Source organism: Pinus tabuliformis, chromosome J (assembly GCF_031772625.1).
Source record: "Pinus tabuliformis cultivar Carrire ecotype Pingquan chromosome J, CPIR1, whole genome shotgun sequence".
NCBI lineage: Eukaryota > Viridiplantae > Streptophyta > Pinopsida > Pinales > Pinaceae > Pinus > Pinus tabuliformis.
The window spans coordinates 1,362,741,119-1,362,767,419 of record NC_142295.1 but is presented as its reverse complement, the minus strand read 5'-3'; the positions used below and the strand labels follow the sequence as shown (position 1 = coordinate 1,362,767,419).

The 26,301-nt window shown below is 34.3% G+C and overlaps 2 pseudogenes; both read left to right on the top strand.

The window, feature by feature from the left end:
- LOC149232458 (folate synthesis bifunctional protein, mitochondrial-like) overlaps nucleotides 1–961 on the top strand; it is an 82,787-nt pseudogene extending 81,826 nt beyond the window's left edge.
- Nucleotides 962–5,461: 4,500 nt separating this feature from the next.
- Nucleotides 5,462–26,301, top strand: part of LOC149232457 (folate synthesis bifunctional protein, mitochondrial-like) — an 83,186-nt pseudogene continuing 62,346 nt past the window's right edge.

The window sequence follows — 26,301 nt, the reverse complement described above, 5'->3', positions numbered from 1 at the left end:
GAGTTTATATGCACTACTCATTTCGTTGACATATATCTCTAAATTACTTTTTATAAGTTGTAAGTTATAAAAATTTACTTTCGTTCTTTTAATTATTTTAATTCAAAATATTATTGTATGATTATAATTATAATTATTTTATTTTTTAATCTAAATTATTATTGTAGGTTTAGAACTTAATGTTGTATTTTTTCTATTAATTAATGGAATTTTGAGGTGTTAATTATTTGGTTATATTTTTAGTTTTATCAATTTTATGTTTAATTTTTCACATTTACTTAATATAAAATTATATTAGAAATTATTGAATTATAAATAAAATTATGTATATTATCTAAATAACAAAATTTCAAATAGCGATTATCAAATAATAAATTATGCAAATTATTATATAAAAATAATATATATTTATACATAATTAACACAATTATATAATAAATATCATTTTATTCATGGTAAATATCAAAACATTTATTTTATTATTTCAAGTTGCTAAAATTTAAAAAATAATTAAAAATAACTAAATCATAATTACGGCGTAAGGCATTTCTCCTATGAGAAGAAGTCTCTCAAATGCCACGTGTGCTAATGTGAGATGTTGATTTTCATGTTAGACAATTAAAATAAAATCTGCCATCAGATTGAAAAAGGTAATTATTGTTAGTTATAATTCTATAGAACCTAGAACCTCTTTCACTCATTTGAGAGCATCCTCCTAGCATTTGTTCAATTTGTCAACAGCGCTATAGGAAGACGGCAAGAAAAACCAGTTACCATTCCAAATCGGCCAACGTTGGAGCGTCTTCCTCGCATTTGTTCAACTTGTCCATGGGGCTGCAAGAAGACGACAAGACAAACCAGTGATCATTCCAATTCGGCCAACGTTGGAGATTGTGAGAAAGGCTACGGGCAGGGTTGCAAGGCCCAGAAATTTGGAAACCCGCCTCGTTTGAAGATATAACATTAGAAGGCAGCTAGAAGCCACGTTTTGTCTTTTTTTCTGAAGAAACCCTCAATTCCCTTGTTTCTTGAAAATATTTTTGTCGCTAATCTTCAGACTTCAACGAACTACAATCGATAGCAAAGGCCATCTATTCTACTGAGTTCACATGCTTATAGGTTTTCTTTCAGGTGGGGCTTCTTACATTTACCTCTGTCATATTTCCATCAGAGGTGGACCCTCCAGAGAGGAAAAGCAAACCATAAACCTTTATACATGGCCCTTATGCTTGGTTTTGCTTTCTTAGTGTTCAACTGCTTGATCGATTTCCTTTTGTATCTCTATGCACCTAACAAATCTCCATCAATAACATGATCCAACACGAGCCCGAAAACAACCATTTACATTCTAGATTTTGAATTGTTCAATTTGTTCGTTTGTCAGTGGCACAGCAGGAAGAAGGCAAGACAAACTAGTTATCATTCCAGATCGACCAAAAATAATGATTGAAATATTACTTACAAAACATGTGGTTGACAAAAGAAAATAGCCATATTATCTCTAATAAATATTTTCATGCATGAAGCCGAACAAGATTCTTTTGCAGCACCGTAAATTTGATTTGTTTGTAATTTAAAGGATCTTGTTGTCGGGTTTGGCTAGTTTTGTATTAGGAGGCCTAGTTTGAATATTTTTAGGTTAAGTGTATGACACTACAATGATGAGTTATATATATATATATATATATATATATATATATATATATATATATATCACAAAAGTGGAAAAGTTTAGCACACCCATCTGTTACGCCATAACGCTTTGAAGATGACACCATGAATCTTGAAAATGATCTCCTACATCTTTTAATGGATCTCGTGATGATGATGCTCGATTGAGGATGAATCTGTGAGAAAAAAAAATTATCGCTTATGACCAACCTGAGTCATATAGCTGGTAGACATATCGCCACTTATCTCATAATACATTATATCAAACACTTGAAACAGAAATCCTATATGCTGTTTGTAATTCTTAATTTTCTAAGTTAAGCAACTTGTATGCTATTAATTTATATATAAGGTCCTTAAGCAAGATACATGTGAAATATTCACTACTCATAATTACTCATTCACTTATTACGTTAAGCAATTTTGCAACCATTGAGCACTAATCATTTGATTGCAAATTATAAATGTTTACAATAAGTTATAATAACACACAATTTACAATTTCGAAGAAATATACTCATAAAAAGAATTGGTGAAGAATTGAATATTTTATTTGTATTGGTTGATATAAAAGAATATGAAGAAAATATGCATTTTCTTCCTTCACCATGCAGATGAGATCAGTTGAAAAATAAACTAAATGTAAAAAATAGAATAGAATTATAATCTTGCTCGAAGATTGTGATACTTTTTATATGAAGTTTTATTTTCAGAAGATTGTGATATTTTTTATATTAAGTTTTTTTTATGTAAAACAATTATATATATATATATAGATATATATCATGAAATTAAGATTATAAAAATTATTAAGTGATATATATATTTTTTAATTTTATTTTTGAAAAGTTTGCCTATAAAGAAAATTTATATTCATTTTTTTTGGTTAAATTATAGAAAAATAGTTAATAAAAATATAACTTAAATTATAAACGATGTTTCCTAAATTTTATGGAATTAAGATTATGAAAATTTATTCTTTCAATTTTAATTAATATTTTGATATAAATATTTATTCATTCATTCATATCTATATCTATATCTATATATATCGAAATATAAATTTTCTATATCAATAATTATTATGTTAATTTCAAGTTAAATAAATTCCATTTTCTTTTCAATTTCTCCTTCTCCATTTTTTTGCAATTTTTATGTGTGTTTTCTATTTCCATATTAAAACATACAAATTATTTTATATTTTTCTAGGTTTTAAATGTCAGGATTTTTGTTTTAAATATCAAGGCATGTTAATTTAATTTGTATTGAGAAATTATCGTTTTATATATATATATATATATATATATATATATATATATATATATATATATATATATGTTTTATAAGTAAAGAATTTTTGGGTTGATAATCTTCTAAAAAAGTCTTTCTCTTATTTCTATTTTATCCTTCTTGTCCTAATCCTGACCGTGAGATCCATTATTAGACAATAGGCCATTGCCTTATTTGCTACAGGAGGAGGGTTGCGTTTCCTATAGCACAAGGAGGACGAGGGGAGCACGAGGAGGAAATGGAGGAGGACGAGGAGGGCCAGGAGGAGGATTCCTTTGTTGATAGCTTTACTCTACATCAGATCTGACACCCCTTGCATCATAACTGATTATGTCTAGTAGTTATTAGTTATTAGGTTATGGTATACATTCCTCTGGGTTACTAATCATCTCTTATCTCATATAAATATCTCAGATTCACAGCCTTCTGCAGATTTGTAGCTTTCACATATGGCCTTCGCCAGATGTTCCGCCTCTTTAAATCATGAGTGTTTCACTCTACCCAATGGTTTGGCCGTTTATTAAACTACTGTCGATTTAAGGGTTTCAATATTGAGTTGCTTTGTATTAATTTTGACTTTCTAAGTCTTGCAACTCTTCCTTTGGTCACATTGACCCGACCAATTTTGTGACAACCCAGGCCAGAAAGGAGTGTTTAAGAGATTTCACTTATCACTATGAAATAAGTTATTCTTAGCATATATACTATATTTTGTAAAGTTATGCATAGTAAAATGTTTTCCCTTTAACTTTACAATGAGAAATTCTCTACAGGTTTATTTTTTGAAATTGCTCAGTTTTTTTTTGTTACATTTGACAAGTGTGTAAAAGGCTCACAATAGTTTACTCAAGGTTGTATGCATGTGGGCTTTTCCTCATGATTGGTGATTCTTTCCATATGAGCAGAAATTGAAACTTAATGATATTGTTTATTCTTTATTTCATAAGAGATTTGTTGCATATATCATGTACTCTATCATTTTGAAAAATTACAAAACACACTACTATTTTGAGAACTTGTAGACTTCCACATGAGTTAGCAGTTGTTGACCCATTGTGATGTATTCTATCATTTTGTAAAATTACAAAATACACTACTATTTTGAGAACTTGTAGACTTGCGACATGAGTTAGCAGTTGTTGACCCATTGTAGAAATATTAGTTACTGGGTCAGATTCCCTAGTACAGTTAATCAAAATGTAAATTCCCTGTATTCTATCATTTTGTAAAATTACGAAATACACTACTAGTTTGAGAACTTGTAGACTCGCGACATGTAGCTGTTGACCCACTGTAGAAATATTCCCATCAAAATGTATTCTATCATTTTGTAAAATTACAAAATACCCTACTATTTTAACAACTTGTAGACTCGCGACATGAGTTAGCAGTTGTTGACCTATTGTAGATGTATTCTATCATTTTGTAAAATTACAAAATACACTACTATTTTGAGAACTTGTAGACTCGCGACATGAGTTAGGAGTTGTTGACCCATTGTAGAAATATTAGTTACTGGTCAGATTCCTATCATTTGGTAAAATTACAAAATACACTACTATTTTGAGAACTTGTAGACTTGCAAAATGAGTTAGCAGTTGTTGACCCATTGTAGAAATATTGGGTCAGATTCCCCAGTACAGTTAATGTTTAAATTCCCATCAAAATGTAAATTCCCAGTATTCTATCATTTTGTAAAATTACAAAATACACTACTATTTTGAGAACTTGTAGACTCCCGACATGACTTAGCAGTTGTTGACCCATTGTAGATGTATTCTACCATTTTATAAAATTACAAAGTACACTACTATTTTGAGAACTTGTAGACTCGCGACATGAGTTAGCAGTTGTTGACCCATTGTAGAAATATTAGTTACTGGGTCAAATTCTCCAGTACAGTTAATCAAAATGCGAATTCCCAGGTCTCCTGAAACATAACATATGATAAAAGGAAATGAAAAAAATTCCAAAAATGTTGACTTCTTTCTTCTATGCTATTGTTTCTTAGGCCATTGCCTTATGGTGTTTAGTTGGCAACATGTGGTGCAAATGCTAGTTTTATTATGCTGTAAGGCGCCCCCTCTCAAATAAATTCCCTCCCAAGCCACCTATGTCTTTTTTAACCTTTTATTTAAGTGTTAGACGATATAAATAACCTTGACTGTGGGATTGAAAAACTGTATTAGTTCGTTGTCATTCTCTAGCGGAAAAATGGTATTAGTTCGTTGCAATTCTCTACCTGAATTATAAATATTCGTCATCGTCTCTAGGATCGTTAAAGATGTCTGTGCCATGTAGCCATGACTGCCTCGCTGGAATGTATCAATCTCTCTGGAATGTGTCAATCTTTGTGTTGTAATCCGGCTGGTGACGAGAAATGCATATACAATTGTTTGGCTTGCGCTGGAACTAGGTCCTGTTCCGAGGCAGGGTGGATTCATCAACTGTCTAAGCCAATAAGCATTCCTCAATTCAGACTCCCATTATTGTTGCAGAGATGGTTGTGAGCATTCTGGTATGTGTCGGTGTCATCTAATTTTGGTTCAAGCTCAAGGCCGACACTTATGAAATCATGACAACCGCCTGCATGAGCAAGTCTACAACCACCTGTAATAGCAAGTCTACATCCAACGACATGCAAGTGTCCCAGAACCTGCAGTGAGATAAGATTTGCTGCATGCAGGTCTTCAACTATGAGGAGCTCGAGAGAGCCACAGTCAGTTCTAGAAAGACACCGAGGTATGCTATTGAACCTACTCTTTTGTTTTCAGCAGGGTGATATCTGATGACCATGTCGTTGCTACGAAGTGCGTGATTGTGGCTATGGATGTGTAGAAATAATGCAAGGAATTTCATGATAAAGTTGACCTTGTCACATCCAAACGATGCACACCTGCTGAATCCACTAAGGTATTGCGAGGAAAATGATGAGGTGTTGCTGGTCTAAGAGTCCATGGCCGATAGTATGCTACACAAACACCTGCATGGAAAGTCACTTTAATTTATCCTTCCTCTTTACTCGAGCAAGTAGCGAATGCATATATCCCGTCACCTTCCTCTTTACTCCAGCAAGTAGCGACGTCACTAATAAATGCCTCCATTCAATACTAAGCAATAGGAGGAATATTACGAAGAACCCTATATATTTATTTTTTACATACAAATATATATGAATTATTTGAACTTATAATATATGTATAGTTGCAATAGGAAATTATTTTTAATTTAAAAAATATCATATTTATATTTTAATATAATATTATATTATTGAAAAAGTATAAATTTAATTTAGAAAAAGAAATAAATGTTTTAAATAAATTTTTGAATATAAAAATAATAGAAAAATGTATTTTGAGGTTTATATAATGTTAACATTTATTAATGAAAAATGAAAAATTGTTTTTGGCACTTAATGGTAATAATTATCTATGGAATTAAAAAAACAAAGATTATAGAAAACGTTTGAAAAAAAAAATTAAAGTTGGACAATGAATATTTACTTTTGCATAAAATTATATCATATTATTTATGATTATAATTTAATTTTAAATGAGATTTCTAAAACATATTCACATCATTGGTTAACCACATAAAAATAATTAGAAGTACATTAAATTTAATAAAATGTCAAGTAGCATAATCCAAAATGAGTAAAAAGAAAATCATCATCCAAAAAATAAATAAAATTACAAATTTAAAAATAAGAAAAATTTTAATTATCAAAAAATTTGGTATGCATATTTTATAGAGAAATTATTGATACACTTATTAGAATAAAAATTATTTAAATACTTATTTAGAATTATTCTTTGTGGTTGAGTGCGAACTAGTGATGGTATTCTTGTGGGCGAGTGTAAACTAGTGATGGTTTCTCATGGCTTATTAGTGACAATGCAAACTTTGAGAAACAACAATCTGTTAACTTGGAGGAATGGTTAGGAGTAATTAGGAAATGAAAGATTAAAAAAAAGACCAAAACTTATATTCAAAATTTTAAAGTGTGAGATTAATTCAAATATTTAAAACTATTTTAATGGTAAAAAATTCTTTTTTTAAGAGATTTATATAATATATACATATATGTATGGTTGACATTAAAATATTTTATTTAATATGGACATTAAAATATTTTATCTAATATGGGCATTAAAACATTTCACTTATAGACTATTTTGCTTATAATAAAATTTTATATTTTATTTAAGTTGTTAATATATTTTCAAATACATAGTAATACTACCTAGGATTTTATAGTGGGATTCTTTACTTTAATCAAAATTGATTTTTTTTTGTGATCAATAATATATTTTAAATGTTGCATTTCATTTATATATATATATATATATATATATATATGATGATGATGATGATGATGATTAACATCTGCTGAGACCAAACAATGGTCTATTGGACCTAAATAATCAAATTATTTATTTTGATTTAAGATTTTATTCCTATGCTCAAAAAGCTTGGAGAGAAGCCTCCCGAGCTCACTATAATTTTGACATTATAAAAGGCTAGGAAGGTTAGTATTGTAACAAATATTGTGAAATTGAGATCTAATGTGGTTGTATGCGGGGCACTCTAAGAGGAAGTGGTTTTCATCCTCGATGTTCCTATTCTCACATATATGGCAGATCCTTTCCATCCATGGCATTTTAGGAATTTCCCAAAGACCTGTTTCACTATGGAGCTCATGACAATTCGTTCTAATCTTTGCTATATTAATTTTCTTCTTTGAGCTAGTTAAAATAGAGAGATACTTTTGATCTTCTAGGGTGGGGTTGATGACCTTCTTATAATAACTTAATTTTATTTTAGCCACTAAATCTTTCTCACACCACATTTTTTCTTTGAACTTAGAAGTAACAAAATCTTTAATGTTATTTATGTTTTGCAATGCATCATTTTTGTTGATCTCCCAATAGTTTAACCAGGCCCTTGTGTCTTTATGCCACCCTCAATTGAGCCTTAGGTGGTTTTGGCTAGAATTTAAAGCTAGCTTAGGAAGTCTATGATCGTCTATGTTATTGAGTTTGTGCTTGTACAACAGAAACCTAATCATAGCTAGGCTCTCAATAGGGGAAATACCTTTTTCTATAAGGAGAATAGGATAGGGTGTATTACTTTTGATTTTCAGGTTATAAGTTATAAAACACTTCTGGATTTGCTCAATCTTTCTCCATGATTCTCTGGAGATGCTGCAACCCCAAACCTCACAGCCATATAAGGTAACAGGAGTGACTAAAGTTTCAAATAGGAACTTCTTTTTATCCCACATTACGAGGTTTGTTGTTTTACAATTATTTTCAAGACCAAAATAAGCTTTCCACCCCCCATTAATCCTTTTCTCAATGCTGTGGTTCCAGTTGAGCTTGTGATGAATATCAATTCCTAGGTACTTGTAAGAATACACTTCCTCCAAGTTATTATTGTCATACATAAAATTAGCGTAAGTGTCCTTCCTGGATTTGATAATCATAACTTTTGTTTTGTGAGTGTTAACAGTCATACCCATGGTAGAGCAGGAATCCTTAAGAAGGCTGAGTTGCTTATCAAGATTAGATGGGCACCTTGCCAAAAGAACAATATCGTCAGCATAGAGAAGAAGGATGATGACTATCCCAGCTAAGATCATGCCATCAGATTCTGCTTCCTCTAAATAGACTTCGAGCTTATCGATGTAAATTCCAAATAGGGTAGGGGAGAGGGGGCAAGCTTGTTTAACTCCGATGTTACACTCAATATCTTTTGACCACCCCTCACTACTCTTTAGCTTGGCAATTACATTCTCGTATAACCTTATAGTGGCAGCTCTCAACTCGAGAGGAACCTTTAGCTCTTCTAATCTATTCCAAAGGTTGTATCTAGGAACCGTATCGAAGGCCTTTCTAAAGTCCACAAAGCAACAAAATAAATTGGATTTATCATTACGACATTCCTCCGCAATGATCCTAAGCGTAACAAGGTGGTCTATTGTTGAATGATGCCTTCTAAAACTTGCTCGGCCTTTAACCCGCTTACCTTCATTTTCAAGCCATATGCTTAGCTTCTTTTCCAAAATACTACCATATAACTTGGCTAAGAGAGGGATGATCATAATTGTTCGATAATTAGAGGGGTTATTTGTATCCCCACTTAAAAATAGGGATAATGAGGCTCTCAGTCCAAGGTTTAGGGAACCCTTGCTTTACTGCTTGATTGAAAAGCTTATGGATGTGGGGGATGAGGACACGACCACCAATTTTTAAGATTTCCACGTAGTAACCTTCAACGTCCTTAGCTTTCCCATTAGCGAGGCGATTAACCCCAAACTTAATGTCTTCTAAAGAGAAAACTTCTTTCGTTGTGAGAAGGGTTTCCAAATTATCCATGACAGTTGGAGATTCATAAAGCTTCTATGATAGGAATTCCTATCGTGAAGAGCAATTTTATTATTATCCTTAGTCTTCCTAGTCAGAATCTACCTCCAAAATTTCTTAGGAGCTACCTTAGAGAGGTGTAAGAGATTCTCCTGTCTTTGACGAATGTACTGCCTCATTTTCCTTTTAGTTAGGGCTTTGTATATTTTTATCTTGTCCATTTGAAGAGATTCATCAACAACTTCCTTAATTGCTCTCCTTGCACTTTTACAATCTTTGTCATACCATGGATTGGTTTTGCTATTTCTTTTATTATTTGAAACTTCAATTGAGAACTTGTTAATAGGATATGAGAGGGTTGTAGTAAAATTTTGATAGAGGTCTTCTATGTTGTCTATAATAGATAAAGGAAGAAAATTAGTTTTTAATTCATTTAGAAAGAGATCATTTTTATTTCTATCAAATATTAAGTTCTTTTGGCTGTAAGTATTATTTTCTATGGGAACTCTATACATGACAAAATTGAGAGTTATAAGTAAAGGTCTATGATTAGAGTCAGGTTCGTGGTCATTTAAGATGTCAAAATTTATTATTTCATTGTATAATGGGAGATCAGAAATAATGTAGTCTACCACGCTGCTACCAAGTCCATGGATGCAGGTCATATTGTTGGAATTGGGCCACTTCTTTAGACCATTGCAAATTATGAGATCCTGAGCACTACAGAGCTTGACTAGCTCCAACCCAAACAAATTTTCCCCGATGTATTCAGAGCTCCTTTTGTACCTACTAGCCAAAGTAGGGTCTTCGTCTAACCAAAGAGGATTAGCATTGGAATGATTGTTTAGAATAATAGCTTGGTTGTTTGAAGTTCCAGCATTAAATTCACCTATTAAAAGGATATTACCGTCATTCCTTAGGCTAGAAATATCATTCTCTAAACCATTGTAAGGGCTAGTTTTATCTAGATTCTTCTTCTTATAGAAGTTAGAATTGAGGGGGGGGGGGGGGGGGAATAACATATTGCTATGTAGGACTTTTTATTATTAATGTCTTTGATCTCTATCCAACTATATTGGTTGTGAGGTTTGTTTTCATAAATCCTAACATGGGGGGAGATGTTCTTCTTAATGTAACAATCTATTCCCCCAATGCCTCTACAGGAGGATCGCTTGTTCCAGGTAGACCATAGCGTAAAGCCATCTATGTTAGGGACCTTACATTCTCCGTGCTCCTAAGTTTCAACAAGAAAAATAATATCAACATCATTTGAAATCCAACTTAGCTTGGGGCCTTTGTTCCTGGGAAGCCCCGACAATTCCAAGAAAGGATCTAGAGCATGTTTAATTGCTATTGATTACTATCTTTTTGGTTTCTATCTCGAATAAAGGCTTTTCTATTTCTGATTATTGCCCATTTTCCTTCCTTTCTAGCTTCTTTTACCTTTTGAACCTCCTTTCTTAATTCCGCTTGATCTTCTGGAATGAGATCTTCATTTATGAATATTCGTGTTCCTTTTAGACTTGAGGTTTTACTAAGTATGTCGTGCTTATGATCAGTGGAGCTCACCTTTATGTAGATTAGTCTTACTTTATTCTCGGTTAATTTCCCCAACCTTGTTGCTTCTGTGAGACACATTGTTTCAATTTGTAATCTATTATGTAGTTCTGTCTGGGTTAAGGCTAAAGTAACCTCTTCTACTTCCTCTTTTAAACCGAAGATTATAAGGTTCAAGGCCTTTTTGTTATGTTCATGGTCTATTTCTATTAATTTTTTCATTTCATCTTTAATTGGTTTGATGTATAACTTATCTACCACATTATTTAGGGTAAGGCGGCTATTAACTTTTTCTTCTACTTCTTTAATCATGTCTTTCATTTTAAGACTCTCTAAAGTATCAACATCTCTTTGCTGGGATGGTTGGTTAGTATCTTGGTTTTGTTTTTCTATAACCTGCAATCTAGTCTCCATTGCCTCCATTTTATTCTCCAGTAGTTCTATTTTATTTTCTATTTGCTTTTGGATCGTGTCTTGAAGAGATGAAAATTTATTTTCCAGCACGGCTTCTAACTCTTTTTGTAGCTTGGCTTCTCTTTCTTCTCTACGTTTCTCTAAAGACTCTATATACTCATAAATGCCTTGTAGAGTAACTGTGCTAGGTCTGCGCTTGGTAATCTTTGGTAACTGTGGTGAAATATTCATACTTGAAATTATATGACCAAATATGTGTTAGAAAAAGAAAAAGATAAGGAATGTGTGCACCTGATATCAGCAAACCTGACTGCAAATTGGTCGTGCCCACTGCAGCTCACAAACTAAAGAATATATGTGAAGAATATATAGAGTACATTTTTAATTCTTTCACCGAGCCTCAGAACTCTTTCACTGAAGAATATATGAGAAGAATATATAAAGTACGTGTTTAACTCTTTCACCGAGCCTCAGAACTCTTTCACCAAAGAATATATGCCACATCATTGGTTAACCACGTAAAATAATTAGAAGTGCATTAAATTTAATAAAAATTCAAGTAGCATAATCCAAAATGAGTAAAAAGAAAATCATCATCCAAAAAATAAATAAAATTACAAATTTAAAAATAAGAAAAATTTTAATTATCAAAAAATTTGGTATGCATCTTTTATAGAGAAATTATTGATACATTTATTAGAATAAAAATTATTTAAATACTTATATATATATATATATATATATATATATATATATATATATATATATATATATATATATATATATATATAAACACTTACATGAATTACACATTTCTCTGTTTGTAGAAAATCACTAAATTATTTTACTTTTAATTCCTTCTTTCTTTGAGTGTATATATATATAAAGTTGATATAAATTATGTTACTTAAGATAGATATGAAAATATGAAAATATTTTATTTATGACACTGAGAGTGAATACTTTGCACTATTAACCATTATTGGTTGCACTTTTAACCATTATTCGAGCTACTGGAGTGTAACCAAATATGTATATGCATTTAACCAAATATGTATGTCCATTTCTATTGGATTTTAACTAAAACTAATCAAGTATGTATACTCTAACCAACATTTTTTTTTATTTATAGTTATTTTATTTTTATTTTAAAATGAACACGTGCCAATTTGACATTGAGCGTGAATGAGATGACACATTTCTCTCGTACTAGGTATTACAAAGCCTTCCCTTATTGTAACTTTCTTAACATTATCAAACAATCGCATCTTTAAGAGTACAGGTCTTCCACACCTATTTTTTCAAAATTTATAATCTTTAATCTCTTAATCTCAAGTTTTTTTTTTTTTTAAATGAATCTCATTTATCCTTAAATATTTTATTTAATATGTATATTAATTTTTTTATTTAGTATGGGCATTAAGACACTTCACATATAGACTATATGGCTTATATTAAAATTCTATATTTTATTTAAGTGATTAATATATTTTCAAATACACATTAATATTACTTAATATTTTATAATGGGATATTTTACTTGATCAAAATTGAATAATTTTTTGAGATTAATTCAGATGTTTTAAACTATTTTAATGGTAAAAAATTCATTTTTCAAGAGATTTATATAATATATACATATATGTATAGTTGACATTAAATATTTTATTTAATATGGATATTAAAATATTTTATCTAATATGGGAATTAAAACATTTCATTTATAGACTATTTTGCTTATATTAAAATTTTATATTTTATTTAAGTTATTAATATATTTTCAAATACATATTAATATTAATATTTGGCAACCTCTATCCTTATATCTTGCAAGTTATTTCAACAAGTAAAGCTGCCAAAATTTTGAGAAATACAAAGAACAAAAAACAAGGAATGTCATAATTTTTGGAGAAAGGAAACATTTTTGTTACAGAGGTTCAGATTGATTTTTTAACAAGATGACAGTAGATGCTAACACACAACCTTTGTGGGTTGAACATGGACCATCATTACCATCATCTTCAAGCATAGATAATTCAAATGAAGACTCACTTCTTTTATAGAGGATTCAAACTTGGCTTTGGAGGAATTAGTCCTTGGGGTTCCTAGAACGCTGGTAAGTCTTCTCCCTCAAAATAAATTCATCATTTTCATTAATTTCCCTTCCATGTGATTTTTTTTGTTGGGTATTTGTATACTTTGTATAAGATAGGAACCACTTCCAAGCTTCATTAATGACCAAACAATAATATCAATATAAATTTCAAAATTAGAATCTAAGTAATAGAGCCTCTTCCACATGCAGGCTTATATCAAATTCATTCTCTATGCTAGAGCCTCTTGCAGTAGGGCCACACACACACTCTTTCTGTACATATGTATGTACTGGACATTAGCACTAAATTTCACCTACGCGTTAGGCAGTTGCTCTAAGCTAATGCAAATGGGCAAATAAACAATTTTCATGAATCGTTCATTGAAATAGTTTTCTCTAGGTCTATATTTTGCATCTTTGGGGTAGGTTTCTTCTTATTGGGATTCCTTTGCATACTCATCAGCCTCTGAATCTTGCATTGAAGTTCACTCCCTAGTGGAGGTAGAGGTCATTGCTTTGGGTAGCAATGTTGTCAACAAAGTTGAAAATTTCAATAGAGCTTTGAGCATGATGGGGAAAGATGGTGTCTCTATTACAAAGCACGCAAACTTATATGAGACCGCACCTGCATATGTAACTGATCAACCTTGCTTCCTTAACTCTACAATAAGGGCAATCACAAAACTTGGTCTGCATGCTTTTTTGACAGCTTTGAAAGAAATTAAAAAGGGATTAGGCTGGACTGAGGGCATAAGTTATGGCCCTTGGCCTATTGATTTGGATATTTTATTATATGGAAAACTCAATGTTTCATCAGATACCTCATCAGAATTTGTGGGAGCGACCCTTTGTTCCTGCTCCGCTTGTACACCTTATTACATTGGTAGCTAACAATGACATTGTTGCGTGTTGGCACACCTTGTCGAGAAGAAATGGCTGCATAATTGAGGCATGGGAGAAACTTAGAGGGGAAGACCTTATGGGACAAGAGGGAATGAAGAGATTTTTTCCCATTGGAAATGAGTTATTGGATTGGTCGAGAAAAACTCATGTCATGGGTGTTTTAAATTTAACACCAAATAGTTTTAGTGATGGAGGATGGTACACGTATGTAGAGAATGCAGTTGATCAGGTTAGACAGATAATATCTGAAGGAGCGGATATGATTGACATTGGAGCACAGTCAACTAGGTCAACATCATTAAGCATTTCAACAGAGGAGGAATTGTCTTGGCTTTTGCCAGTTTTCGAAGCAGTGGTGCAGATTCCTGAAGTTGAAGGTAAAATCCTATCAATAGATACTTTCGATGCTAAAGTTGCATCTGAGGCAATAAGAAATGGAGCTGTTGTCAATGATATATCTGGAGGTTGTTTGGATCCCAACATGTTTTCTACAGATGTAGATCTCGTTGTTGCTTATATCTTAATGCATATGAGGGGGGAACCGTCAATAATATAGAACAATGAAAATAAAACCTATGGGGATGCATGTAAAGAAGTTGCTAATGAGTTATGGTTACAGATAAAGAATGCAGAATCGTCTGGTATACCTGCATGGAGAATTATAATAGACCCTAGTATTTGTTTCTCTAAGATGCTTGAGTAGAACTTGGAACTTTTTAGGGGTCTATCAGCTATTCGACAAGGACTTGTAGCCAACAGTGTGGCTACTTCTCATGGGCCTATTTTAATTAGACCCTCCCAAAAATGTTTTTTGGGAAAAATATTACTACTCCCTACATTGGCAAGGAGAGCCAACATATTTTTCTTCAATCCTATTTCAAGAGGCTCTACATATTTTTTGAAAATGCCAACCTTGCTTGAACTCTAAACTGCCAGTCCTAATCCAAAACCTATGAATTTACCCAATTGCTTTGAAGTTGCATGACATTTTCATTCCATGAAAGGAGATGCTCATCAATCTTATGGCATCAAAAATGCTTCTACCAGCCTATTTGACCATCCAGCTAGCTGTCTCCAAAGATAAACCCTTTCCAAAGATAAAAGCATTCAAGTCTTTGTTGGTTATAGTCTTGAAATTGTCATAGTTCTGATTTAATTTTGAGTTTGAAATTGATGTCATTGTGTCTCATATCACCATCTGTTGCACATGATTAATGTTTAATCTGTTCTGAAGAGGCATTTGCAATATTGAGTTGTTTTGTCATTTCAGGATCGATGAAGGCCTTAAAATGTTTATTGAAATTGTCATGTGTTATCCTCTCCTTAAAGAACATCTTTTGAACTCGTCAATACTGATTGTCCAGAAGTGCTGAATGAGGAAAGAATTTGGCATACTCCCAGTGCCTTTGCACAACAATATCCTTTAATTTGACTTACCCTAGAAGTCTAATTGATAGAATCTGGGGCACGTTTCTAGATATGTTCCAAACTAGATTTTCTTTTGTTTAAGATTTGGTCTTTGGATGTTTGGTAGTTGCCATTTGTAGTTATCTAATTACTCATATCCAAAGTATTCAAGAGCAACTGGATAGCACTTGAATGGAAAGATTCAGTTAACTAGTCATAGTTTCATGTTTCGAGGCAAATTCAAAGGATATTTGGGGTTTCTAATTCATCTAAAATTGTGCGTTGGTAAATATATTAATACTTGGAATTATTGTTGGTACATTCCATTCTTATTTTTTGAACTTTTCATATCCTAAAAATTTAAGAGCAACTGGATACCGCTCATCATTTTAAAAACTAGAATCGGGTTTTGAAAATGTCACCTATCTAATGAGGATTTGAGCTGGAACTTGAGGGGTTTTTCTACTGGTCTGTTATTTGGGCCTATCTCACCAACCGGTTTGGTTGGTTTCTAGTTTAGACTAGATTATTTTTAAAACTATGATACTGCTTGAATAGGAAAGTTCAGTGGTAAGTCATATTTGCATGCTTGGACGCATATTGTGAGGGAATTTCTGGATTTTCGATGTGTCTAAAGCTGTGGATTTCTAAACATAATTTAATTTATTTCAAAACTCGACATGAAGAACTGTGGAAATATGCATTCTCAAATATTTGAAATTGTTGCTCATAAGGAGATAAACATTTCGCTTGCAAAGCACTATGCAGTACTTTTAAACTGTAGATATGATGTGGGGCAATGCATTGCTATTATCATCATCTACTATTCATAACTAATCAGAGGGATATACACACCATATGTATGCAGTTTGCTCCACTTATAGATATAAGACTCGAACTGGAGAAAACTGCATACATATGGCATGTATATCCCTCTGATTAGTTACGAATAGTAGATGATGATAATATAAATGCATTTCCCCACAACATATGTATAATTTATGGAAGGATATTACCTAGGAGAAGCTCCTAGATGATGCATTCTCTTGCTCACAAGTCATTGTTAAATATTTTCTACAATTTTGGGATTTGTTTTGTAGGTTCTTAAAGTTTCTGATATGGTAGGTGGTGAAACATTCAATCCATAATTTTTTGGGTATGCATATGGAGTTGTATAGGAACACATTGTTAATGATGATGCATTCTGATCAAAGGAGGTAAGCGTTCAATATCCAAGCCTCATCTACACATTCTGACTATAGACACGTTAATGATTCCTGCAAAGACAAGAGAGATTTATGTAATCTCTTCTCTTTGTTTTCAATAGAAGAAGAAGAGAGACTCGTCAAGGAGGAAGGGGAAGCCCTATATTGGATTTCACACCACAATAAAGAGAACGGTCAACAAATGATGAACACTAGGCTAGGGTACAATCATTCAAATTTTATTGAGAGGTAGCCTTAATGCTTTGTGTGGTTTTGGTGTTGCTTAGAAAGTCACGATATAAGAAGGCAATTAAGCAATCAAGAAAACTAGTGACAAAATCTACCTCGACCGACATATCATCATAATTACTTGTCAATGGAAAGTGTGTATCTCAAGCAATGAAACTGGGTTCACTTTGTCTTCCACAATACCACTCATTTTCTTTAGAGGAGATAGAAGAAGCAACAAACAAATTTGATGTGTTCTTATTGGTGAAGGCTCCAAGATTTGTTAGAGTTTCAATTGAATATTATGAATTTTGGTCACAAAATCGTCTTGTTTTATTGAGAGTATTAGTTTTTGGCAACCTTTGTCCTAATATCTTGCAAGATATTTCAACAAGTAAAGTTGCTGAAATTCTGAGCAAAACAAAGAACAGAAAACAAGGAATGTCAAGTGCCCGAGGAAAGCATCATTTTTGGAGAAAGGGAAGATTTTTAATACAGAGATTCAGATTGATAGATTAAATTATGGATATTGGGGGTGCAATGGATGCAATGGGTTTGGCATCTAAAGCTATGGATGTTTGGTTGTGTTATATTCTTTCCACAACTAGCCCACATAGTTAACCGGGTGGTTAGAGGGGGGGTGGAGCCCCCTTCGTTGTGCTGATTGTGTAGCGGGGGGGTGGGGGGGTCACTAGGGGTTTGAGGTGTACCCATAACCCCACTTTATAGGGTCTGGGGTAGCGCCCTAGAAAATTTTGGTTTTGGACCTTATGTTAGGGTGGGCGGACCCACCTATGGTTTTGTGCATGATTTTCACACATGTTTTTTGGACGTGATGGTTTTCGGTCCATAGTATTGGATGCGATGGTTTTTGGTCCATGGTATTGGATGCTTCGACATGTATAAATATGTATTATAACATTGAAAGGAAAATAATGAAAAATCAAGCTGGTAGTCCTGGTTTTGGGATCCAGGGGAAAATTTCTGTGTATATGTGTTTTATGTGTTATGCTTTCGCATTATTTATTTTCTGTGTTTTAGAATTCATATGTAGGTAATTTCTATATGGGGTTAAAACCTACATTTGGTTTCAGAGTAGTATTGGCTTCAAGGGGATGCCTTTGTTGCTGAGGGGTTTCACTCGAGCCTGTGGTAGACCCTGTTCAGTGGGAGATTTGCGAGATTGATTCTGGTGGTGAAAGAAGATGGTGAGTAGTGGAAATATAGAGATCTAGAAATTTAATGGTTAGAGTTTTGAGTTGTGGAAACTCAAGATGGAGGATCTGTTGGTGGATAAAGATTAGTGGATGACGGTAGATCCGGGTACTAAACCAACAGGAGTGTCTGATGAAGAATGGAAGAAGTTGGATCAGAAGGCAAAGAGCACAATATGATTGTGTGTCTCAGATTTAGTATTGCTGAATGTTTCAAGGGAAGCTACGGCGAAGGCTTTGTGGGACAAGTTAGGGACTTTGTACCAATCCAAGTCTCTGGTGAATAAGCTGTTCCTATGGAAAAAGTTGTATGACCTGAGAATGAAAGATGGAGAGTCAATGACATAGCATCTGAACACATTTAATACTGTGGTAATTCTGTTAGCATCTGTTGATATTAAAATTTCAGATGAAGATAAGTGCATTAGTTTGTTGTGTTCTCTACCAGATGCATGGGATAGTCTGGTTATAGCAATAGGTAGCAATGCAACTGCCTTGCAGTTTGATGAAATAGTCTCATCCTTGCTGATGGAGGAGATGAGATGGAAAAATATGGAGAGTCAGAATGGTGATGCCTTGTCTGTACGAGGACGGTCCCAGAATAGAAACAAAAATAAGTCATCGAGCGGGAGATCTAAATCTCTAGGAAAACATATAAAGGTGGTGTGTTGGAAATGCGAAAAGGAAGGGCACTTCAAAAGGGACTGTAAATCTAAAGCTCCTGATAAAGGAAAGGGATCTGATGATGCTCCTTCTGTAGAGGCAAAAACCACCTCAGATGAAGGTGGGTAGTGTACTTGGCTTCTTCAAGTACACATGTAGATCATGAGGCATGGTTGATTGACTCAGGTGCATCCTTTCACTTCACTCCCCATAGAGAGTGGTTCTACAAGTATGAGAAATACGATGGTGGTGATGTATTCTTAGGGGATGATAGGAAGGCTGGAACCAGTGGTCGTGGGAAAGTAAAGTTGAAATTGCAAGGTGGAAGGGTTAGAACACTTCCATCAGTGCTACATATTCCTGCATTTGCTAGAAATCTTAGTTCTGTAAGCAAGTTGGATGATGAAGGTGTAAAGACAGTGTTCGAGAAAGATACCTGCAAGATGGTTTGAGGAGCACTGGTATTGATGCGGGGAGTTCAGATTGAAACTTTGGACAAGCTACAAGGTAGCACTGTTGTTGATGGGTGCAATAATTCTATGGTTGCTAAAAGTGGAGCAGAACATCTAGTGGTCTCTAGAGAGAAGACCATGCTGTGGCATCAAAGGCTTGGACATATTGGAGAGAAGGGCCTTCGAATACTTCATGGTAAAGGTATGGTAGAAGCTATGAGTAATAGCTCTCTGGATTTTGATTTCTATGAAAATTATGTATATGTGAAGCAGAATCAGGTGAGTTTCCTCTCTGGTAGTAAGAGGGTGAAACAGATATTAGAGCTTGTGCACAGTGATGTGTTTGGACCTGTGAAGGCTAGTGGGCTCCAGTACTGCAGCAATGATGTTGCAGCTCCTGGGACTCCCTTCTTTACTTTTATCAACCCGGTAGTTTGTAACAAACTTGGAAGCGACAGTGCTATATGCACAAGTACTAGCTCTTGCCGCAGGCTGTCACTTGATCAGCTGGCACAAGTCTACTAGGAGATTAAGCCAAATTCTATGAGCTCTTAGAAGAAGCTTTTAACTGTGATGGATGAAATATAACTCAAAGGAGGCTAATCTACTTGCAGAAAGAACCTGAAGGCTGAAAGGAAATGCAAACCCTAGCAAACCCTAGTTTTACCGACTAACCCTACTAGTGCAAGAAAAGAGATGAAAGTTGCAGGAATGAATGCCATTGACTCTTGGAAAGGTGAAATGCATGTGACTAAGCTACTTCTGAAGGAAAATATGGAAAGCACATCTTTTTGTATTTTTGAGTAATTTTGCAGAATTATTATGCATGTGCTTTAACTATGTTTAACTGTGCAGGGGTTGATTGGTGAAAGGAAATGGAGTGGGTGGTTGCAGGAGGTTAGGAAGGTGAAAAGAGGGCCTTAGGGGTCCCTAGTACCCTTCCAGAGAGTTTCAAAGCGATTATATCTTGAAAAACTTCTCACATGATCTTCTACAAGAAGTCTGCAGGGGTTCTACAGAATGTTCTACAGGAAGAGCCGAGAGAGGATTTTGAGGTTTATGCAGGAAAAATAGTGGAAAAGTGGAAGGGGAGGATGGATGAGGATGTGAATATGTCTAGGACCTAGTAAATGAGGCTAAGGTGTGATGGAGATGGTTGGATTTGTTCAAGGATGGAGGGAGAAATGTTGCACAAAAATGAAGAAATTAGGTTAAACTGGCAAAGTGCGGCAAATGAAGCGAAAGAATCCAGAATTTGGGGTTGGAGAAGGTTCTGTGAGGAAGGAAGGATAGGCAAGGATGGATTACAGGTGTTTTGCACACTATCTCTCAAAACTAATCAAGGAAAAACTAAAAAAAGCATAGATCTATCTACATTGACCTTATCTGACCTAACAACCAGAATCATGATGAGCATCAAGTTATGCATAGGAAATCATGCAAGATAACTATGGAAACCTAAGCAAGAATAGATCTAAATATGCAAGCACAACTGGTATCAACTTTTTCAACTAAAAAATATAGCACTTGCAATTGCATTGAAAGGCAAAACAGTGTTTTTGTGGCAGCAAGTATGCCCTGGTCTCAGCTCATGGTCCCAAGGAGGGAGAGGTGAGGTTAAGGGTTGCTTAATGGTATTTTTTGAAGATCTTTCTGTATTCAAACTGTGAAATCAACTTGAAGCATGAAAAGCTATTTTAATCATCAAAAGCAACCTAAGCAACAAAGCAAGATCTTAACCTAAATAGCAGAAATTATTCTATGAATGCAAAGAAAACACATAATATTAAACAAAGGAGGTACTGGCACATGGGTTGGGCCCAACCCCAAGAGCTACAACCTCTTAAGAAAAGCTTAGAGCTGGTGAAAATTGAAATTTATCTCCATTACTCAAAAAATAACCATGTCACAAAAGTGTTTACAGCAAAAGCTCGAAAATGAGCTGAAAGGCAGAGCAGCACCAAAGTGTGAAAAATAACTATTCAAGAGCTAAACTATGAAGGCCTGAAGCCTTCCTACTTATGCACCACAAGGACCTCTAACAACCCTCCTTAACTCGAGGGGCTTGGCAGCTCAAAACTGTAAGTAATCACCCACTTCACAAAATTTGCTCAGCTGCCCTTGGAAATCATCTTTGGAGGGCTGCTGAACTCCGAGCTGATGGTGGAGAACTAGAGGAGGGGCCATTTAGTGTAGGAGACACCCTTCCTACTAATCCTCAGCCTTGTTCCCTTGTATTTGGCTGTCAACTGGCTCATAAATGCTCAACCTTGGTCCAAAAGATGTCCAAAAATCTGCAATAAGCATGTATTAGACTTCATGGTCAAGTGACTATTCTCATTCATTCAATTAACATAAATATACTCAAAAGCATGCATAAAATATGAAGAATGGTGGATTAATCGAGAATAATATGCAAAATGAGCCCAATATGTTACCCATTTTTGAGGCTCATCAAAGGTTCCATCACTGGGTAAGTCTATGTACTATGTATCATTTATAGATGACTTCTGAAGGAATACATGGATATGTTTCCCTAAGAGGAAATCTGAAGTCTTTCACAGGTTTAAAGAATTTAAGCCTCCGAAAACCAGACAGAGAAGAAGATAAAGGTGTTGAAGATAGATAATGGTGGAGAGTTTTGCAGCAAGGAATTCCAAGAATTCTGTAAGAAGTGTGGTATAGCACGACAGAAGACTACTCCATATACACCTCAGCAAAATGGAGTTGTAGAAAAAATGAACAAGATGTTGATCGAAAGGGAAAGTGCTAGGTTAGGACAAGAATTCTAGGCAGAGGTGGTCGATACTGCATGTTACCTGGTCAACAGGTCACCTTCATCAACGTTGGAGGATAAGACTCCACAAGAGGTATGGACTGGTAAGAAACACTCTCTTTCACACCTAAGGGTATTTGGATGTGATTCATATGTACATTTTCCAAAGGAGAAATGAACCAAGTTGGATAGTAGATCTGAAAAGTGCAACTTTGTTGGGTATAAGGATGGTTTAAAGGGTTATAAGCTTTGGAACCTGTTATCACTCAGATTTTCCTTGAAGTTGTTAGAAGAAGGAAAGGGGTCCAAGGTAACCACAAACCAATCTTTTAAGTACAAAATCTAGCCAATCTATACTCAGAGAGGGCTCTCTCTTTATAATTTAGCTTTGTTTGAAGGATATTAGGCTAGTTAAGAAAGCTTGCGGGTTTTGATTTTGTTTGGTGGTGGAATTCGGGAGTAGATGGATAGAACAAGGTATTTTAGGACATTGGGCTATGGAGTCAACAGAGGATGGCTTAACTAGATCAGGTTGATTTAACAAAGGAGGGTTTCACAGGGCAAGATAGCTAAACAAAAGACAAATGATAGCTTAAAAGGGTGAACTGGTCTTGAAAAGGAGGAAGGGAAATTAATAATCCTTCAACAAAGTTCAAGATGAGGGAAAGTGGGTGCTCATTAGCAAAAAGCAGTTAAGAATTATTTGTTAAATGATGACAATGGTAAACTAAAAAGCAGGGAGCAATTAAGAATTCTTTATTAAATGATGACAATGGTAAACTAAAAAGCAGGGAGCAATTAAGAATTCCCTACCTATGATAGCTTGGAAGAAAACGTTAATAATATAAACGATTTTAAAGACAGAATGCAATAAAGCTCTTTTTGAAATATAATTTTTCATTTATCATTCAGATATGAAACACATATGAATATTTAAACAAGAAAACTGTAAAAACATAAGATATAGAATACTTATTTGTTTCTCCTTTGACACAGGTATCTTGTAAAATTCCTTTGATTTATTACTTTGTCCAACTAGCCATACAATAGTTGTTCAATAGCACTTCTATTCCAAAATAAAGTGTCTACAGAAATGTCTAAGAATCCGCACACAGTACTTTGAATAAGGAAGTACTTATACAAAAGTTACATCAAAATATCTCCTAACTAAGAGAGATATATTCTAGGAAAATTAAATATCTTTTACATGAATGTAGAGACAGATGTTCTTGAAAGTAGAAACTGAATGTGAACTGCTTGTTTGTTGTCCCTATTTTTGTTGAAGGAGTTGGACGTAGGTTCTATGAATATGCATCTTGTTGTCTTACTCGTAATTCTATGCTGGCTGATTGATTTTGGCTTTTCACTGATACTCTTTTACATGTGATTGATACTCTTCACCTGTTTTACCATCATTCATCCTTTTTTACCGAAATTGACTATGGCAAATACTTCAATTTACTTCACTTTTACCATGGTAAATCATAAGATGTTTGTCATGTTGGTCCACCAATCATCTCTTGGTATTCTTTTCCCTGTCAATTTTTTGAAGATTTCATCTACTTCTGTCTATTTTACAAAATTTGGTTGCACTGGAAACAAGTGCCTCACTTCATGCTCAATATAACTATCATAGAGAACTCTCCCTATGGGAAATGCCTTGGGTGTAGATGAACTAGCTTGACTGTTATCTTGCTGATATAATTTGTTGATATAATCAACCTACCTCATTAGCTTGTCATTGATGACTAAAGGACTTGGAAATCCTCTATTTTGTAAGATGCCAAATTTCCCCATAAATTCATCTATGTCTTCCTGCATATTTTGACATTTGTGTTCTAGGCCTTGCATTAGACTCCTTTTGGTCAATACTTTCTTTATTTTGAGGATGGTACCAGTTCTATCCTCAATGTTTAGTTGTTCCAACTAATACATATTTCTACTGTTTAGAAAGTTTATTAATCTGATAGCTTCTTTAGGCTTCCCTCCTAGTTCTTCCTTGGTTTTTCCAATCTCTTGAAGAGCAGCTTTCACTAAGTCAATTTGTTCAAAAATGATTTGAATTGATGACCAAATCTCGTTGATTGATTCAATGATATTGGTCCATAATATATTTCTAATATTAGTCAAAGGCTTTTCAAATGTAAGATCTTTTTCCAGTGTTTTAACCTGTTGAGTCAAGCCTTTGTTTTTTCTCACTTCTTTGGCAAAATTGAATTTTGCCACATCATACTTTTTCTCTAAAGTAATGAATTTCTCTTTTACCTTTTGTAGTTTAGAGACTTGGAGCTTCATTTCCTCCATGGACTTGATCATCTCCTCTACACTTTGATTTGAGGTTCCTACCTATGATGTACTTGTACCTGTCACTTCTATAGTTTCAGCTGTTGCCAAAGGGACATTTGGTGCTAGAGCAGTTTCCAATGTAGAAGGGGCTGCTGTAGAAACCATTGGCACTACATTTAGAGGCTGAGAGGTCGACTCACTCTACCTGCTTTGTAGTGCTTTATCTAATTCTTTCTCTGTCTCTTTTAGTTTCTCATTTAGCTTAAGGACCAAGTCCATAAGCTCTTCTTCATTCTTCTTCTCAATCACTTCAACAGTCTGCGGGTGCATGAGTGGTGGCAATTTCAACTGCTTTCTCAGTGCAACTATATCTTCATTCTTTTTCTTTATTAGGCTCTCTGCAGCTTTGATATCCTTTGGGTTATGGCCCAACTCAATAATCAAATCATCCAATGTTTTAATTCTGTTGTCCTTCACCTATGAGGAGGCGTTTTCTAGTTGCAATTAGGCAGTAGTGTTGTTCCGTGAATTTTCCAACCTATGTGCTATCATTGCCTTACTTGTCAGTGTAGAATAAACCATCTCCCCTATTTGTTTATGCATTTCTATCTGATCTATGGGGTGGATATCTTTAGCTAATACCTCAAAATCAGTTTTGAGGTAGTTTGCAATTGACTTCGGCTACTGTACCATGGGCTTTAGAAAACTCATCTACATTTTTCCTTCTTTGATGTCATAAGCTGACATCAATATGCTTTGATTGGTTGGGGCCATCTTTAAGTATTGAGTATAGGCTTGGGCCTTTAGCTTCTCATTTTTGGCCTTTATCTCCTTGAATTTTCTTTTTATTTCTATGAACTTCTCAGATGAAGATCTGAAAGATGAAACCTCGGCACTCTGCTATCTTTCAAGCTCTTGTCTTTGTGAACTGGAAGTATCCCACCTATTGGGAATGTATGTAGACTATCCCCACCTTCTTTCCTCAAACTCCCTATTGTTTCTTCAAAGAATTGTTCCTCTAAATATGGATTTAGCCTGTGCCTCTTAGCACCAGGCTGGACTGAAGGACCACTAGCAGGGGTAGCTACTTCCTTGTCTCTTTTCAAGTTCTTTTCCTCATTCAGAGGACTCTACAAAACTGGGGGATTTCCCATATTAACCTAGGTTGGATGAGGCTGTGGTGGAGCCCGCTCTTCAGAGCTTTCAGGTTGCTATGACATCTCTGATTGTTCTGATGCTGGAGTACTTGTTCCTTGATCTTGTTCCTATGGTGGTTATGCTAGGGGTGCACTAGTTTCCTGTGTGTGCCTTTGAGGAGTCTCTATTGTAGAGGCACTAGGCTCTGGTGTTGGCTTTTGAGTAGATTCAACTGGTACTTGTTCACAAGAGTCTAGGTCAAGTCTCCTTTCTAAGTCTTTCATCACATTTTCTACCTCAACTTGACCACTATCCATTTCAACTATAGTTCCTTCCCTCCATTCATCCATATTTGCATACTGCTCTATTTCAGGGATTCTGTGATGGATATATGGTGATAGCTTATGTTTCATTCTCCTATCACAAATGAAACCTTGTGGATCGTATCTCTAGTCAAATCTTTTCTTTAATCTCATTCTTTCTAGGATTTCCTCTACTCTTTTGCCTGCTTCTCTATTGTTGCAGAAAAATGGGCCTAAGTGGTCTTTAATTCTCAATTGTGCTTTCTTCTTGGCCTTGGTGAAATGATTTTGATCAGAGTTAAACATTTGCCTATAATATTCCAAGGAAAACAAGCT